General features: G+C 40.8%; 1 protein-coding gene across 1 annotated transcript in view; it reads left to right on the top strand.

Moving 5' to 3' along the window:
- Positions 1-15099, top strand: part of LRP5 (LDL receptor related protein 5) — a 153233-nt gene that overhangs the window by 95833 nt on the left and 42301 nt on the right. The window lies entirely within an intron of this gene.

Genomic DNA, 15099 nt, shown 5'->3' with positions numbered 1-15099 from the left:
ACACACAACATATTATCTGTGTTATGATTTATTTTACAAAAATAACCAAAACAGAGAAGTCATGTGTGAATAACTAAGTACACCCTTCCTGTTTCCATAGGAACTAAGAGGTTAAGTAGCAACCAGGCACTAACTAAATGCCCTTGAGTAACTGATCATCAGCAAGTGTGACCACCTCTATAAAAGCCGAAGTTTTAGCAGTTTGCTGGTCTGAAGCATTCAGGTGTGTACTAAAGCAATGCCAAGGAGGAAACACATCAGCAATGATAGTAGAGAAGCAATTCTTGCTGTCCATCAATCTGGGAAAGGTTAGTTAGCATGTTAAATGTTAAAGTTCATGATAGTATAGTTAGAAAAAGACTGAACAAGTATGGTTTGTTTGGAAGGGTTGCCAGGAGAAAACCTCTTGTCTCTAAAAAGAACTATGGCTTAGGTTTGCAAAGTTGCCTCTGAATAAATCACAAGACTTCTGGAACAGTGTCCTTTGGACAGACGAGACCAAAGTGGAGATGTTTGGCCATGATGCACAGCACCACATTTAGTGAAAACCAAATGCAGCATATCGACACAAACACATCATACCAGCTGTCAAACATGGTGGTGGAGGGGTGATGATGTTTTGCAACCACAGGAGCTGGCCACCTTACAGTCATTAAGTCAACCATTAATTTATCCAAAGTATTCTAGAGTCAGTTGTGAGGCCATCTGTCCAACAGCTAAAGCTTGGCCGAAATTAGATCATACACAAGGTTCCCTCTAAGCTGTGTGTGCACATGACTCCCCCTCCTTCCAAGCAGCTTTCTTCCTCCTCTGCACAGTAATCATGTTCAACCCCTTTGGTGCTGGTAGTGATGGAACTGTGCACGTGGGGGACAGAATTGCATGCATGTGCAGGGAGAAGTTGCATGAACAACATGCCAGCGGGGTTAAAAATTAGAGAGTGCATTTGTCATGCAACAGGACAATAATCGCAAGCATACCAGCAAATCTATAATAGCATGGCTGAAAAAGAAAAGAAACAAGGTGTTGCAATGGTCGAGACAAAGTCCAGACCTTAAGAAAGTGCATAAACAAATACCTGCAAATCTCAATGAACTGAAGCAACATTGTAAAGAATAGTTGGCCAAAATTCTTCTACAATGATGTGAGAGACCGATGAAGTCATACAGAAAATGATTACTTCAAGTTATTGCTGCTAAAGGTGGCTCTATATGCTATTGAATCATAAGATAAGGCGTACTTAGTTTTTCACACATGACTTCTCCATTTTGGTTTTATTTTTGTAAAATAAATCATAGAACTGTGTAATATATCATGTGTTGTTCATCTGAGGTTATATTTACCTAATTTTTAGACCTTCTAAGGACCAGATGATTTTTATTATGTCCTGATATATAAAACCACAGCATTGGGTGTACTTTCTTTTTCACATGACTAGAGATGGGGATATTTGTATACAAATACTGATATCCCTCCAAAGTTGCAGATAACGAGGGTCCGGAACGACCACCCACAATTCCGCCGCTGCCATGTGCTCTGGACTCCCTTTCTATTGCTCTGGAGCTCGCAATGGATTAGCCACTCCTAGCAGAAGACAGGATGACGAGCCTCTTTGCCAGGTTGAAGAGTGAATATGAATATTCCCATTTCTACACATGACTACAGTATATATATTGGAAATACTGTATTACTAAAATAATCAGTTTTTCAAATTGTGTTCACCATTGGATAAAATTGGTGCTTGGTCGGTCTGTCTGTCTGTCTGTCTGTCTGTCTGTCTGTCAGTTGCAGTATTCTAATACAAAGTAAAAGCCAAGCCAAACTGTGATGGTAGCAGAGTTTTTAAAGATCTATGGGGAATTTTTTTAAATCAGCCCTACCACCTTCAATAATAGGCTTGTCAAAGACACAAGATAAGTCCTTTTAAGAAGCAGAATTAGAGCTTCCATCAAAATAAATTAGTAGGTAAAGATTGATTTAAAAGGCGCAGAGTGTGAAGAGTGTGTGAATCTTCTGTCCATTGTCCCACACGCTTTTGAAGTTATTTTACTCTTGACAGGGCAAAAAGATAAACCTGCAGTGTAAGTGGGTAAAAGTGGTTGCGGACAGGTTCATATCCTTTGTCAGACTTATGTAGTTTAACTCACTCTGTCTAATTATAGGGCATCTTAAGTACTTGTGTTGAGTGGATCAATATTTAGCTGCACTCTGGATGGATTAAAGTACATTGCATGCTTTGATTTGAGGTCCTGCACTTTGCATGGTTTTGACAATACTCCCAGGTGATTTGGTGACAGTGGGTAAGTCTCTGACATTTTTTCACATTGAGGAGACCTTAGATGTTCTCCTGTTCACCAAGTTCAGAAGAAATCTGTTCTTTTGGTTTGTGGTTGAAAAGACTGTGCATAATGTTGTTTGTTTGTTCTTGATGTGAAAGTTGTGAAGCTACCTTCCCAGCTTTCTTGGATCGCTTTTTCATAATGAAAGATTGCAAGAAGAGGAGCTGAAATTTTTGAGCAGTTTGGCATGCAGCCACTAGGGGTGGATGAAGAAGGGAGAGAACTACTGAGGGAAAGGCAGTCCACTTTTTGGTTTAGTGGGCGCCTTCTGAGCATTTAAAGTGGGAGAAACCAGACCTTGGCACCATAGCAAACAAAGCTTACACCCCAAGTAATATCTCTGTGCAGTCCAAGTTATAAATGCTATTTTGTAATGCATTTAATTTCTGAACAAATGAAAAATAAATACAGACAGTGAAATAATGAATGACAGAGAGCAGAAGATGAAGGGAATGAGGTTTAGAAAGGGATTCGGGTTTGAAAGTCCTTTAAGCTCACAATGTTATAGTTCCTAGACTTATCAGTGAACTGGAATCTTAAGGTAATGGGAGTTGAATCACTGGGGCCAGTAAAGGAGGAGAGAGGATATTTAACGAAGTTACCAGGATCTCCCGTAACCAGGGTCTACCACAAGCCAGTTACAATTATTTCAGAAGCCTGTTATTTCTGTGTTAGAATGTTTACCATTAGAATATTACTGTGTATAACAATCAGAGTCTGGAAAAAAGTCCCTGGTTTGGAACTTTTGTTTGGAACAGTTACAGCTTCCTCCTCAATCCCCCAGGCACCATTGCTGTACCATCTTGGGGGAGGGGCATTTGGGGAGTTTTCATAACCCTCTCCAACTTTTCTAAAGACTAGGAGGGCTGAAGAATGTTCTGTTTGTATGAAATGAACATTCTTTGAGAAAATGCTAATAGAAAAAGATGGTGGACACATGTTCCTCATCTTTGTAGTTATCTTTTTTATTAACGTTTTATTGGAAGGTCCATCTGGAGATAAATTCTTTGGCCCCGGTTGCTATGATGTGCACATTCAGTAATCTTATATGTTTTCACTGATTTCAAGGCGTGGGCTGGGGTGCAACGTTGATTGCTCTCAGCTAGCCATGCTGGCTAGGCATGCTAGGCATTGCAGTCCAAAACATCGGGAGGGCATCAGGTGGTGAAATCTGGTCTGAACACCAACACGCCTTTTGTCTTAAAGATTTTTTAAAAAATCCTGTTCAGGTTGTTGACCTTGACTCAAAAAGCTCAAAAAGGCATCAGTTCTGTTAAGTATGTGGAAACTGGTTTCTTAGCAGCTTAGTGCTATCTGTCATGTTCAGAGATAGATAATATTTCTTCAAGAAAAGTTATCCTTTCTGTCTTTGTGAATGCATCTTAGGTGTTTAGCTCTTTGCTCCAGAAGATAGGAGGCTGAGCTTGATTGCTCTGACCAGACGAGCACACAGATTTCCATAGGTTGTGTAGGGTCTCTAAATACACATTACAGTGAGGGTGGTCTGTCCTCCTTTGCTGCCAATTGCATGCACACTTCAGTGCATATATAGATGTACATTTTATCTGAAACAATTTAATGTGGACAGATCATTCAACTTGCCCATTTACCATCAACAAGATTTCTATGTAAATGTGTGCACCTTTGACTCTTGGGAGTGAACCTAAAGCAAGAATGGGCAAAATAGATTCCGCAAGCTGCAGGCACCATTGACATCTCCTACCTAGTCTTTTCTCTTTTGATTTAAAAATGACCCTCAGGTTCCTATATGAGGGCTATTCCACCACAGTTTCCTCCCCAAGTTTGTTTTAGTTTCAGAAGACTCCCCCCTCCCCCTGCTGCCCCTATGAAAAGTGATCTAATTCGGAGTAAGGAATAAGAAGTGGTATTGTGAACAAAATGAATTGAATGATGAACAAAATGGATTGATGAGTGTCGTATAGTGAAAGGATATTGGGACTGCTGAACATTGGTGTTTCAGGGAAAGTTGGTATTCTCAGGATTCAATGGCCACATTAGTGGGCTTCTAAGGATAATCACCTTTCACCCAGCTTTAACGTTACAAAAATGTGTACTTCTGGCAAGCAAGTACCCTGAGATGTACTCTTATATCTTTGTCATTAACTGTAGGTATCTGCACATACCGGGTTTTTTCCATTTACAAGACGACCCACAGTATAAGATGACCCCCCCTTTTCTAACACCCAAATTAGAAAATTTGAAGACAGCGTGCGTGCGTGCGCGCCCCTTTGATCCTCGCACCCTTTCCCGGCTGCCTTTCCCGCTTTCTAAGCCCTGCAGAGCTTAGGAAATGGCTAATGCAGCCATGAAAGGGCAGCACACTTGCACCCCTTTGATCCTGACGCCCTTTCAGGGCTGCTTCAGGATCAAAGGGGTGCGAGTGTGCTGCCCTTTCATGGCTGCTTTACTCTGTAGCTTCGCAAAAGGCAGGGAAAGCGGCTGCCTGCCCTGTATAAAACGACCCTCAATTTTTGGTCCAGTTATTTAAGTAAAAAGTCTCGTCTTATACACTGAAAAATACAGTATGCATGACTTGTGTCCAGTTAACTAGTTTCAGATAAGCAGGACAGATAGTCACCTGCAAGCTTTACTCTCTGTGATTAACTGGCAGAACAGTGGCCAAAGTGCAGCCAGTGGGACCCAGGGTGCCCCAAATGGCCACCCAACACCCATGGGGTGTGTGTTTCACCTTCCGAATGCTCAGACGTTTCCCCCTTACATGGTACTGAGGGAATATTTACCATTTTACTTGTAAATTTACTTGTGCCCCAGCATGCCTGCTCCCGTACCCCCTCCTTCCCAATTCTGTTGTTGTTTCTTCCCTGCAAGGTTTTACTACTAGAGGTTGTGAGGGAATGTTTCAGTCTTTTTATCAAAAAACCTTTTAAAAGAAAAATATTTTGGGAGTGGGCATGGCCTAGGACTGGATGAAGCTCTCCAAAGTCCAGGATTGGCCATATATGGCCCTTGAACCTCTAGAGTTTGCCCACCCCTGAACTAGGGAATGACTCCCTTTCAGTTTTGATACATAGTTCTCAGGGACAAAGGAGAGGACTGAAAGAGGACATGGATTCAATTGTTCAGTTGCGTAAGATTTTAATTTTATTTTCTTTGGAACCAGTAGGTTGCATTCTGCTTTGAGAACAAAAACATTTCTGTCACAATTACACCACATAAAACCTGTTCCTAAGAGTTGAGATCAAGGGACGTGGTGGCGCTGCGGGTTAAACCACAGAAGCCTCTGTGCTGCAAGTTCAGAAGAACAGCAGTCGTAAAATCAAATCCACGCAACGGAGTGAGCTCCCGTCGCTTGTCCCAGCTCCTGCCAACCTAGGAGTTTGAAAGCATGTAAAAATGCAAGTAGATAACTAGGTACCATCTCAGTGGGAAGGTAACGGCGTTCCATGTCTAAGTTGCACTGGCCACGTGACCACGGAAACTGTCTACGGACAAACGCTGGCTCTACGGCTCGGAGACGGGGATGAGCACCGCGCCCTAGAGTTGGACACGACTGGACTAAATGTCAAGGGGGACCTTTACCTTTACCTAAGAGTTGAGAAATTCTCCAGCATAAGGTTTGAAAAGGCATGAGGGTGGTGCTGATGAAAATTAGTGGCAGCCTTTGTGCAAGTGGATATACCTTTCCACTTGATGAGGACACCCTTGGATTCAAGCCAATTGAAAAAAAAATATGTATTAAATCCTATTTTGAATGGCTCCCTCAAGTCACATGCACATCTACACTGTAACCTTCCAATATTCATTGCAAGAGCTGAAATACAAATTGTTACTTCCATATTTATGAACTATAGGTTTTGAGTTTAAATGAGGCCATTACTTAATATCTCTCCCAAGTATTTGGCAAGCATAATTGTACTTGTGTAGCTATAGGCAATGAAAGTCCCTGATATGTATTAATTAAACCTGGGAGAAAAAAATGCATTGATCTTTAATTAGTCAATGAAGCATAGTTTGCAGAATCTTGTTAAATATTAATAGAAGTGTGTGTTGCCTGGGGTTTGATGGCAACAGGGGCAAAGAATGGGATGTGTAATTGAACCTGCCTCTTATAATTATTCATTATGACATGAACTTCCAGCCAGGCATAATTGGTGTATCATGCTTTGCTTTCCTTGATAGGAACTTTGTATTGTGCCTATAGGTAAAGGTTTCTTTAGCATGCTGTGCTCTTGTTTTCATAAGGCTGTAGAAAATCTGTTTGATATTTATGTTCCAGTGTCATATATGGGGACAGTTTTTGCTTTCTGAAAACTTTACAGTCCCCATTGGTGAGACCGTGAAGGCAAGGTAAGTAAATTTTTGATATACAGAACTGTGTTGATATACACCTGGTAATTGACAGCTATCCTGTAGCACCATAGCTAGTCATCTATGCTACCTGTCGTTTTGCCAGTGGCTTGTTTTCAAGAACACTGTAAAACTGAAAATCTCATGGTTTGTTAGATTTTTGTATTGCTTTTCCAATGTGGACAGTGGATTCATTCCTTGCAAATACTTTTTTTGGGGTGGTGGGGGTGGAAAGGTCATTGCTGGATGTTTGGAAAGACTATTTGGACAGGTATACAATGAAATATTGATGCATGAGATGACTTAATAAGGCTGTGATCCAATGGTGTAATGGTTTTTAATTAAATAAATATGTGAGTGCCTATGAACATATAAAGGAACTGTGCATGTAACTAGATGAAATATGTCTTCCAGAACTGCCGGTATGACAACAGGGACTATCTCCCCTATTTATAAAACACATATACAGTATGTCAGAAGGACTAGTGTTACAATTCCCTTAGGAATTACATCACATGCCCCCTCCTTTCCCATTAAGAAATGGAAAACACTCATGTCATTTCCCATCAAAAGCGTCAGACTTAGCTCTTGATCTAACCTGATATAGACTCCTGGGGTGAAGTGATGTTTCCACATGACTTTATGCGTAGGTTCTGAGTGCAGACTATCACAGCCGTACAAGAGCTGAGTTGAGGACAGGACATTTTCGAGATTGCTCATTCTTGGGTTCAACATAAGTAAGAGTTAACTTGACAGCACATAACAACAACAAGTTTAACAACCCATTATATACAAAAGGCTTGCATTCCCACTTTTTAAGTAGGCAACATTTCCCGTTTTCTCATTCTGGGTTACTTTATTTTAAAATCTTTGCATGGTGTTAGGTTTTGATCTCAGAAGGGCTGGGGACAAATTGATAACACTGGGAGGGAGTGAATGGAAACTTGCCTATGCCACTTTAGGGAAGAGGTGGGGTCAGTCCGCACAAGTGTGTGTGTATGTGTGTGTGTAATATTTTGTACACACACACACACTTGTGCGGACTTACCCAGCCTCTTCTCTAAAGTGTCTATATAACATTGACAGTCCATTGTACAGAATGGAATTATGAACAAGCAGAAGAGGTTCAGAATAGGTTGGCTAAAGAAGAACAGAGCCAAGCAGGTCATATATTAATGGTCCTTTACTGAACTAGATGTACAGAAAAATTGTTTACATTTTTGTAAATTGGCTTTGCTAGACGTTCTCTCTCTCTCTCTCTCTCTCTCTCTCTCTCTCTCTTTCCAAATCAGTATGTTTGTTGTATAGATTTATTCCAATTTCTCTGTTTCATCAGACTTCATCCTTAGAGGAAAATTGGTGGCCTTTTATTCAAAGAAATTGGTGTGCTTCTAACAATTTCAAAATAGCCTAGGTAATAGCTTTCACCAAATTACGAAGGAAAAACAGCATAGGAATCACTGCTGGTAAAATGACATTTGTCTCCTTTCCCTTGGTCTGATTTGGGTTGCTGCTGATAAATAGCTCCAGATTTGACAGGTTTCTGCTTAGTGAGCTTTTGTATTAATCAAATTAAGTCTCAGAGAGATCTTTTGCACTGACTGGTATTGCAGTCTGTTTGACTGTGAGCAGACAGACAGGAATAAACAATAGGAATAGAATATGACATTTCTCCTTGCACTCCTAAGAAACAGTCTTATTAAAGACAAACATGAAAATTCACTGAGGAAAAGCATATTAATCACAAAGGAATGTTTTAATGAAAAGTATGATTGAATAGCACAAGAGCTCTCTTGTCTATTTTGCAGAATACTTTACAAAACACTTATGTGACATTTGAATTAGGATAATTATGCATCATGGCTTTAATTATCCTATAATACCAATTGCTTTTATGCATGTAACATTTGTTACATGTAAGGGTTATGAACATGTATGGTATGTGTGTGTTACTTTTATGTACAGTCCTGATTTCTATCTTTATCACACACTAATATATCTTAAGAATAGAGCCAAGAATAAAGGTTGAATGGGTTTGGTTTTCTGTGCTGCCCTACTGACATCTGTTGGAGAAGTAAGCAGACTGTAATTTGGGTTGCAGAAGAGGAGCCCCACCCATGCTTAAATCACATGTGCCGTTTTGTCCCAACTCAGAAAGATTTCTTGAATGTTGCTTTGTACTTTTTTCTGCAGAAGGAAAGAGAGAGAGAAAGCATCAACACAAGCTCTCTCTCTAAAATTCCATTACCCCGTGTTCCACAGTGGCAAGGAGTTCCATATACAAGTGGAGGGGAACTGTGACCACTCTTGGAGCTTATTGGAAAAATGTAATGACATGGGACATATTCCAATGGGCCAGATCCATATAAAATATTTTATGTCCAAGAGGGCCACTTGAGCCCACATCAGGAAGAGGCAATTTGTGACCCTGCAGGAGTTATCACACCTTCCCTCAGTATTGACTGTTCTGTCTATGGGTGATGCAACCTGTGCTGTAACAACATACATGGGGTAGGCAGATAAGGAAGGCAGCTTATAGTTGTGTATTAAAAGAAAACCTGCACAATTGCACCATAGTTTGATGTTACAAGAGCCATTCAGAAGTTATGTTTTCATGTTATCATGTCTTAAGCAAGAGTGATGGATAGAATACCTTTTTTGGATGCTGGGCCAGATCCTTACCCCTGTAGCTCTGTTGGATGATATCACAAGGCATGGCCAAGCTCCTTACATCAAAAGTGTTGGCTCACCTCCAGTGTCATGGCCACCTAGTCACAGTGCCAGCTGCTGCTTCTAGCTGCAGCTGGGGTTGGGTCTTTGTTCCCAGCTAACCTTCCCTGTGTAGAGGAAGGAAAGAGGAGGGAGCAAAAGTGTGCCTGGACCTAAATAGTGGATGCAGGAGCATTCCTGAAGCAATCTCTTTGGTCTGGAAAGCTTTATGCATCCCATGTTTTCTTTTATCAAGATCTGAAAAATTGAGTAATTACAAAGCAAAGCATCATTCAAGTAAAATTACTGTGCTTTGGATTCTTTTCATTGATTTAGACTAGAAATAGCCAATATGGGACAATCCAGATACATTTAAACTGGAATTTTCATCAGCTCTAGCCACCATAGCAGTTACTATACAGGTTACTATATAGTTTTAAAAATGTGTCTTGCAGTTCTTGAGGTGCCAGCCCAAACTTTTGAACATGGGTTTAACAGAACTGTGGTTTTTGGATGCCACAGGTAAATCAAGATGATTTCCCCCTTTGTTCAGAAACCTCTCACTGATAATCATGGGTATAACTCATCCACAGTGTTGACGGATATGGAAGAGAAAATAGAACATCTTCAGAGGCCTAAATTTTTGCCACTGCCATATTTGGGCAGATGGAGAGTATCATGCCCAAAAATCATAAACTTTTAGAAAAATCTTTTCTAGTTCTGAGTAAGTACAGATTGGAATTTCACATGATTAGCAATCATCTGCTTTCCTGCCTCATCCCCCCACCCTCCACATATAGAACAAGGCAAAGCAAGGCAGCCATAACATGAAGACAAGAACACATTCACATGTAAATAAAAAGCATGTAGATGAGTTGGGGGCACTGGATTTATTCTCTGTTCCTAAGGAATACCTTTAGTATTAGTCAGCCTTCATCTTTTGTTAGTTGTTGAGAATAGCCATCAAGTCTTTGGGGGAAATGCTTGCCCTAGTCAGTGATCTATCTTGGCTGGTGAATTTTATTAAAGCTCTCCCTCAGAGATTGCTGTGCAGCCAGCCCTCCTAAGAGGACATTATGCTTGCAGGCCTGATCCTGGAGTGATGGAGAGAAAAGCCAAACCACATATCAGTTAACATGCTCTAAATATTAAAATAGTTTGACAGAAGTAAAACCTCTACTATAAATTAGAATTTGCTTTGGAAGAATCTTTGGTGTTGAAACCCGTTTGAACTATCTGAGAAGCCGGTCTTAAACCAACTGTTGTTAAGTTTTAGAATGTGTTTTAAGTTGCAACAGACCAAATGTGCTGCACTTCTCAAAATTTTAGTAAAACCTCTGTTAAGGATTCCCTTCAGCTAATCATCTCACAGAAAAGGAAGGGTACATTGTAGATATTTGTTATGGTTATACTTGTGGCTTATTAACATAATTACACAAAAACAGAGTTGGAAGATTCTGGTTCTGTAATGGTGTTATGGTTCACAGTTGCCATCACAGCTGGTGAATTGTCTGTTCACAATGCATCCCATATGTGCTAGAGTCCAGATTGTGTAGGAATTTACAGGGTACAGAGATGGAATGAAAATAACAGGAGTGGAAATGCTGCCTGGTGTCCCTCCCCGCCCCACATCTCCCTCTTCTCTTTCTCCTGAAAACCCTCACATAAATGGCTCGATAGAACAGCAAGGGCCATACTTTGTGTGTGAACTTCAAATGAACATTCAGATACAATTTAATTTTGGCTGAAAGACCACAGCATTGGCAGGAGTAGTTGGCTGAACCGCAGAAATATATCAAACTTTATATATAGTGCCTCTAAGGTATGAAGAGTACAGTACGCAAATATGAACTGTACTAGTACTGGTGCTTCCTGGATTATGCAGTAGTGAGATTGCATTCAAGAAGTATTCAGCTTCTAACAACTGTATAGAAAAGTTCAGGTTCCCTTTCCATCTCCTTTGGGAACATCTCGCTGTGAAACAGTCCTAAGTACTTGATTCTTATTTTGGAAATATGTAGGGAAAATGATACCTGGAACTTGAAAACTTCTTCCTCTTCCTCTTCCTCTTTTCTTGCTCCTCCTCCTCCTCCTTGACTTACATGGCACTGGGAATCATAGTCTAAACAAGTATATTTTCCAAGTTTTGACAATAGCTGCACTGAGACAGTTTCAGTTCAACAGTTCCCTCACCACTAGGTTCAGCTGTTGTGATTTTTCAAGACAAAAAATAACTGAAGAATGGAAAATATCACCGTGTTTTATTTTGAGGCTAAGCTTAATCTGGGCTGTGCTTAAGAATTTGAATCCAGTCAGATGTCCTTAAGGATTTGCATTCAGTAGTACTTGAAGCCAAAAAGGATAGTCTGAGGGATAGGGGTGAGCAAATAAATTTCAAAATTAAACAGACAAGAAGTCTTTACCAGACAGAAAGGGTTCTAGTTAAAAAAAAATCTGAAGATTAAATAAAAGTAATAGTAAGCCAGAGATAAATGGTCTGGTACCTGCCAAATCTGCTAGAGCACAATGTCCAACTTGGGGGCATTGACTGTACTCACTGGGACTTTCGAGAGATATATCCAGAACCCTGGACAGTTATCAGTTTGCCTTGTCCATGCAAGAGGAGGACATTATCGGCACCAGATAGGTTGAGCAGAACAGCCCTTCTGCGATCCATAGAAGACAAGAAGGAGGGAAGCACAGGTGTCTATAGGGAGGGAGGGAGATAAGCAGCACCTGAGAGCATAAGATGCATGCATGATGGGGGATTAAAGGAGGGTGAGGAGGAAGGCTGGGTTCTTTCTTTGGGTTTGGGGATCAGCAGAGGAGGAAGACGCCTGGGGCTCAGTGTTCAGAAGTAGAGGCCCGGGATGAGGGACCGTATCCACTCCAGCCCAGTGTGCCAGTGTCAAGAGGCAAAGGCCGGGGAACAAGGGTGGCACTCGCATCAGCATCAGATCCAACTCCTGCACCTGTAGCTCCCTGGTACCTACGTAAGATGCACAGTGGGACCCATGGTGCCGACCCCTGTATAATTTGAGCTGCTGGTGGTGCAAGTGACAGCTAGAGAGGACGAGGAAGCAATCCAAAGAGTGAGATGACCACCGTTGCTTACAGCCAGTTTGCCTTAACCGATCCTTCTTAAAAGGCTCCAGGTCCTGGATTTGACTTGTTTATTACCAAGACTTCTGTGATGGGGAACTGGGGCCAGTACTGTACTGAAGTGACTGCTGCCAAGGGACAAGTGCCTCTCCCTGGCTATCTCAACAACTGACTGTTGAAAACACCTTACGTAATAAAAACTAGATTAACCAGTACCCTGCAGGAGACTCCCACTGGTTCTATTAGAGGCAGCAGTGACGGTACATCATGTGCTAGGCAGTCCATTCATTGGAGTGAATAATGTAATGGAGGACACTGCTGAAAAAGGTCTTGCTTTTCGTCATGATTAATCTTTCTTTAGATTCAAGAAGAGCAAAATGAGCCACTCTCGATCTTGTTGGACTGTCAGTCCCATCAACCGAGCCAACATAAGAACATTTGAGAAGCAACACCTTGCCCACTCCTGCTTTGGAGGGTAGAGGGACCTTAAAGATCCAACTTAACTTCTGGATAAATCCTTGTGGGAACAAGATGCCCTTGAGGTGCTCATATCCCAAGTGATGTAGGGCTTTATAGGTTAAGACTGTTATTTAAAATTACGCCTGGAAGTGGACTGAGAGCTAGGGCAGCTATTATATGACTGGCATGGTGTGCTCTGTATATCCTGTCTCAGTCAGTAATGTATGATGTTGTACCATGTCCCTACTGTAGATGAACCATCTTCAGAGGTGGCTCCTTCTGTAAGATGCTGTAAAAGTAGGCAGGCATTTGATTTGCTAAGATTACTTGCTATTCTGCTGCTTTTGGTCAGGGAATTTTGAAACTTGCTTTTATTTAGTATTTCTACTCATGCTTTTTTTGGTATTGCTGTGTTTAATAGTTTCTGAGGAGGAGTTGTAGGAGGCAGGGTACTATAGGCTTCTCAGACGCATATATGGCTGGTTGCTTTCAGAACAGGAAATTGGCCTGCTTTTGCCTTTTAAAAAAATTAGCTTTTATTTTGTGTTTATACGTTGCTAGCTGAACTGAGTGCCTAGAAGGCTGTGAGCATGGGAGAGGGGCCAAAAAGCAGAGTATGTACAGTATTTGGTAATAAATAGTTGTAGAGACACAATATATAAATTTAAGTTATAGAATAAACTTATGTCAAAGAAATATGTTACTAGTGTGGGCAGGAGAATTACAAGGGATGCCCCTGTAGTGCTTGATAGAGAATGGGATATTCTTTGTTTCACAGAAGCCACTTAGGCTGCTAAAGATTATTGTTATTGTACAACTCATTGACTTATGAGGCTTTCCTTATGGTGTCATTGCTTCACATGGTGCGAAAGGTAGGACAGCTGTATTAGCATGTTCATAATGTGTGCGCCTGATCTCTCAGAAGAACGACAAACTCCATCTAGAAGAAGCTAGATACCACCTCTGAAGCCACGTAGATGAACCATTTCCAGCTGAACTCTTCCAAACTGAGAATCTTGGTGCTGAAGTCAGGCCACGGTGCTAATGAGGTTGGATGAAAGAGGTGTCATGAGCAGATTGATGTCACCTCACTTTGCAGCTTCTGATATTAAGACTGCCTTGTCCTGCACTTTTTACCATTACCTCTTCTGTCATGGGCTGGAGGACGTCGCATTCAAAGAACATCTGGAGAGTTGGCCACAAATTGCCTAGCTCAGTGTAGAATTTAGTAGGTCTTGAATAGATTAATGGACAAGATAGAACCTGATGCAATACCACAGTAGAACTGCCCTGAGTCTGAATAGAGGTCTTTCCACAGCGGTATGCTTCTGTTTCTCCATTTCCCATCAACCGTATATTTTTATACATGTTTTTCCAGTTGACCTTGCATTTTGCGTTTAAAATATTACATTTTTAAGATCCCAGTATTTACTTATCGACAAGTGCCTAACATACCACAGGACAAATTCCATGATGAAATTGTCGGGCTGCTTACATAGAAGGAATTATTAGTTGTCTGGAGAAACAGGCTGACAAGGTTGTTTGGTACATGGTTGGCTCAAGTCCCATGATTCCAAATAAAAATGCATTCACATTTTACAATTCCTGTGTCAATTGATTATCTGTAGGGTTGGGAGTAGAGAGCATGTGTTTTTTGAAGTCGTTGAACTGGAGCTTCCATCAGCCTACCTAGCATAGAAACATCTGAGCAGCTGGAATGTTAATAAACCTTCCATATCACCTCAAAGAACATGCATTTTATCATCTCTCCTTTGGGTTTGTATTTTGTGTCATAATATTTTCAAAAATTTTGGTGTGGTGTCTTAATTGGGTGCACCTTGAAAAAGTGTCTCAGTAAGATTGAAATTTAATATGGATTTAATATACTGAAAGTGTTCTAGTATATCTCTACTGTGACATGTGGTTTCAGAGTATTATTAACAGATTCCTTATATCGTATTTGATGAAAACGTGGCACCGGCTACTTCACCTCTGCTGCTGTTTTTGTACAGTTTTACAAAGTAGCCCAACACATACATATTGTATAGTCTTGACAGCAGCTGATGGTGTAAGATAATTCCTTATTGGCAATCAATAAAGAAATTATTTTGAAAGAACAGTCAAAATCAAGCAGAGGAAGATATATTTGTAGAAATGTACT

Source organism: Pogona vitticeps, chromosome 1 (genome assembly GCF_051106095.1).
Source record: "Pogona vitticeps strain Pit_001003342236 chromosome 1, PviZW2.1, whole genome shotgun sequence".
NCBI lineage: Eukaryota > Metazoa > Chordata > Lepidosauria > Squamata > Agamidae > Pogona > Pogona vitticeps.
The sequence above is the reverse complement of the archived record's forward strand: the minus strand, read 5'-3'. Positions and strand labels throughout refer to the sequence as shown.